The sequence below is a fragment of the Penaeus japonicus genome, unplaced genomic scaffold, assembly GCF_977035675.1.
Source record: "Penaeus japonicus unplaced genomic scaffold, GWHDUDI00000001_assembly GWHDUDI00000015, whole genome shotgun sequence".
In the NCBI taxonomy this organism is placed as follows: Eukaryota; Metazoa; Arthropoda; class Malacostraca; order Decapoda; family Penaeidae; genus Penaeus; species Penaeus japonicus.
In genome coordinates, this window is record NW_028234417.1 from 20927969 (window position 1) to 20932968 (window position 5000).

The window sequence follows — 5000 nt, forward strand, 5'->3', positions numbered from 1 at the left end:
TAGTTTACACGTTGTCGAAAGGCAGAAAATACCAGAAAATAACATATTTACGACGGTTAAAAGTCTTGGGCTCTATGTACGATATATTTATACACAGACATGAATAATATATATTTATATATAATCATATATATATATATAGTATATATATATATATATATATATACATATATATATATATGTATATAATATATATATATATATATATATATATATATACATACATACACACACTCACACCACAACACACAACACACACACACACACACACACACACACACACACACACATGTATATATATATATATATATATATATATATATATATATTATATAATAGTATATATATTATACATTTATAGTTTAACTGTATATATATCTGTGTGTGTGTGTGGGCGTGGGTGTGAGTGCATGTGTGATTGTGTGCATGCATGAGTATGTCCGCACATTTGCTCGTCTGCATCGTTCATTTCAGCAGTTTCGGAGCACTGACAGTCAGCTTTTATTGCCAATAACACTCATGCTCTAAAATAAAATAAAAATGTATATCACGAAAATATCTGATGCAGACTCTTATATTGAAGTTTAAGCCGAGCGACTCCAAGATGCTAGCCGGGTTCTTGACACACACAGCCTCTTTGAATCTAGTTTGCGTACCTCTGTCAATTCACAGCGTTATTACTTCGCGAAAGTTAGTAAACCCGGCTGGGAAAATAAAAGGCTCTGAATAAAGTGTTGTTATTTTTTTTTGATGTTGGTTGATGTTCTTCTAGTTGTGTAAAAGTGCTGTTCAAGATGTGCTTAGGTGTGATGTTGTTTTTTTGTTTTTTGTAGAGTTGTGAGGTGATGAGAGTTGCGTTGTGGTTTTTTGTTTTGTCTTTGTTTTTTTGTTGATTTTTGTCGTTTTTGTTGTGTTGTTTTTGATTTTTAGTTGTTGTTGTTTTGTTAGCAACGTTTGTTATTTTTGATTGGTTTGTGTTATTTTGTTGTTTTTTTTGAGTTTTGTGAGGCGAGCTAAAGGGAAAAGAGAGAAGAGAGAGAGAGAGAGATGAGAGCAGAGAGAGAGACGAGAGAGAGATGAGATTAAGTGAGAGAGAGAGAGAGATGAGGAGAGAGAGAGAGAGAGAGCTAGAGAGAGTAAGAGAGAAATGAGAGAGAGAGAGTGAGAGAGAGAGAGATTAAGAGAGAGAGATGCGAGAGAAGAGAAGGAAAGAAGAAAAAAGGAGAGAACGGAGAGAGATTAAGAGAGAGAGAGAGAGAGATTAAGATATATCTATATATATATATATATATATATATATATAAATATATAAATGTAGTGTGAGTGTGTGTGTGTGTGTGTGGGGGCTTTGAGTGTGTGTGTGTTGTGTGTGGTATATATTATATATATTATATATATATTATATATATAAAGAGAGAGAGAGAGAGAGAGAGAGAGAGAGAGAGAGAGAGAGAGAGAGAGAGAGAGAGAGAGAGAGAGAGAGAGAGAGAGAGAGAAATGGTGGTGGTGGAGCGAATGATGAAAAGAGAAGGAGAGACAGAGGAAAAGAAAGACAGATACTGTTAATGATTATTACGAAATTGATGTTGATAATATAGACAATAAGAGTGACTATAATAACGATGATAACGGTAATAACGATAACAATAGCAATAGCAATAACGATTTTTTATTAAAAAGATAATAATAAAAAATTACAAATGCCATAATTGTGACATTACAAAATGAAGGAGGAGGAGGAGGGAAGAGTCTTAAAAGGAGGTGAGTTGGATTGAGGCAACAATAGAGGAGATGGAAACTAAAAAAAAAGAGGAGATCAACGAAGGGGGAAAACACAAAAATAAAGAGGAGAAAAGCAAAAATAGACAAAACTAGAGGAGAGAACAAGAGGAGATGGAGAGGATGATATTGATGATGTTGATTATACAGATGGAACCAGACATAAATATCAATTAATTAAGAGCTAAACGGACAGGCAGAAGGATAAATAAATGTCAATGATCCAACCAGCCATGTCTTTCCAATGAATAACCATCATATCAACATCAAAGTAATGACGAAAATGATACCACGAATAATGATGATAAAGTTAATTCCGGTGATTAAATAAGAGTAAGACAATAAAGCGATAAAGCAATTAAAAAAATAAGGGGGTAAAATGAAGCAACGCCAAATGCATCTCACAAGATGAAAGCCTTTCCTAAATCTACATCGTGTGTCACACAAACCCGAGCAGTAGACCTTAAAAGACTTAACCAAATCATTCCTTTAACTCGTTGCAGACTCTGGGAAAACCGACGGAGTTGCATGAGTTTTCGTGCGAACGCCCCTCGCTTGCTCAAGGTTTGGCTGTCAAGATTATTCGACGTGTATTTTGTTCCTTTTTCATGTTTCCCTTTTAGGGCAATTCATGCTCGACTGAATGAGTGGACTTACTGTAAAGAGGCATACGTGCGTGTACAAACATTTTGAAGATGGTATTTCTCATTCTTTAATTTTCTCTCTCTGTCTCTGTCTGTCTGCTCCTCATCTCTCTCTCTCTCTCTCTCTCTCTCTCTCTCTCTCTCTCTCTCTCTCTCTCTCTCTCTCTCTCTCTCTCTCTCTCTCTCTCTCTCTCTCTCTCTGTCACCCTCTTCCCCTCCACTATCCTCCCGCCCTCACCCTCCCCCCTCCTGCTACCCCATTATTTCTGTTTATCTATCAATCTAGATATATGAATATACTTATTTATACCTATCTATCTATATATATCTGCTTATCTATCAATATATCTGGATATCGATCTGCTATAAATATTTATCGAAACACACACACTAACATAAGCAAACACACACACACACACACACACACACACACACACACACACACACACACACACACACACACACACACACACACACACACACACACACACACACACAAGGTATCAACAACAACTTGCCTGAAATCTAAAGCGACTTTTACCTCTTTCGCCATCTCTCTTCTTGAGCGAGGACGGAGCATGTCAGTTCGAGCGCCTCATTACCAGAAGATGAAACCCGGTTCCCAGGCGCCTCATGACTGACCCAGCGACCCTTGACTCGTCCGAAAACAAAGACGGATTTAAACATCGGATCAAGAGCGATTGCATATCATATGCAAGATTCTAATGCAGTATGTCGAGTATCCCGCAATCGTTAATGATGGATGTGGATTCTGTTTGGAATCTTGCATGATGTATTGGTGTTGTTATTGTTAATGCATAGAATGAAGCGTGGTGGAAGGATACTATATGCATAACAAGAGAGAGGTATGTATGTATGAATAAAAGATGGATTATTAGTTCGGCTCGATTGGTCTATATGTACAAAATGTCTGCGGTTGTATGAATATATGTGTCCAAGTGTGTGTGTGTGTGTGTGTGTGTGTGTGTGTGTGTGTGTGTGTGTGTGTGTGTCAACAAGCGCATGAAGAGAAAAGTTATCTATTTCTTATCGGCCTTCTGTGAGGACAACAAGTAAAGATATTGCTTTGCCAACCGATTCAACGCTGAAGTTCTTATCGAGTCGTAAAGAGCTTGTAATCTCAGCCCCATAAAGACATATTCCCCCTTTTATCGGCTAGATGGTCAATTCAGTGGGATAAAGAGCAAAAATCATATTTGTCACCTAAACCGCTTTTCCAGTGGTTGCCATGCTATTTCCATGTTTTTTGTTTGCTTTTTTTATTTTTTAAGTCCCAAATTTTAACATCTTATGTAATACGGTTGATGCTGAAGTTCCTGTTTTCCATTAGTATATGACAAACAGCTGATATTTCAGTAACTCTCTACCTGAAATGTTGCAGTGTTTGAAGTAAATGTAAAAATGTACGTAAATATGAGAGGAAATGATGATAAGAATTAGACACCCGTGAACAAATTCTTCTGCATGCAACCAGTTCCCATTTCAAAACCTCTCTCACTGAAGTCCATTCTCTCGTCGGCATTATTCTCCTTTTAACTCCGTTCCAACTTCGAATATCCGCCTCGTATCCCCTCCCCCCCCCCCTTTTCCCCCTCACATTCTATTCCCTATTCCTATCTCCATCCCCATATCCTCCTACCCATACACAACCTCTCACCCCCCTCCCCCCCTATCCCAAACCGCAAGCTCCATAAATACTTTCCAGCTTATCTGATCCTCTGAATCAACCCCACTCCTCTCTTTCCCGTTCTCTCCACCAGCCGCCTGTCTTTCCCTTCCTTCCTTCCTTCCTTCTCTTGCTTCCCTTCCTTCCTTCCTTCCTTCTCTTGCTTCCCTTCCTTCTCTTCCTTCCTATCTTCCAATCTTTCCCTTCCCTCTCTCTCTTCCCTTCCTTCCCTTTCTTCCCTTCCTTTCCTTTCTCTCCTTCCTTTCCTTTCCTTTATTTCCTTCCCTTCCTTCCTTCTTTTCCTTCCTTTCCATCCCTTTCTTCCCTTGCTTCCCATCCTTTCCTTCCTTTCTTCCCTTCCCTTCCTTCTCTTCCTTCCCTTCCATCCCTTTCTTCCATAGCTTCCCTTCCTTTCCTTCCATTCCTTCCTTTCTTTCCTTCCCTTCCTTCTTTCTCTTTCTTCCCTTCCTTCTCTTTCTTCCCTTCCTTCTCTTCCTTCCTTTCCATCCCTGTCTTCCCTTGCTTCCCCTACTTTCCTTCATTTCTTCCCTTCCCTTCCTTCCCTTCCCTCTCTTCCTTCCCTTTCTTCTCTTCCTTCCCTACCTCTCTTCCTTCCCTTCCCTCCTTTCCTTCTCTTCCTTTCTTTCCTTCCCTTCCTTCCTTTCATTCTCTTCCTGCCCTTCCTTCTCTTCTTGCCCTTCCTCCCTTCCCTTCCTTTCCCTCCTTTCCTTCCTTCCTTTCCTTTTTTTCCTTCCCTTCTCCCTCCTCCCCATAGCCCCATCCAACGTCAACATTGGACCCTCCTCCTCCTTCCTTGTCCTTTGCTGTTATTATCATTCTCGTTTCTTTTTTCTTTTTTTCTTTCTTTCTTTTTTTTTCCTCCGTTTTAT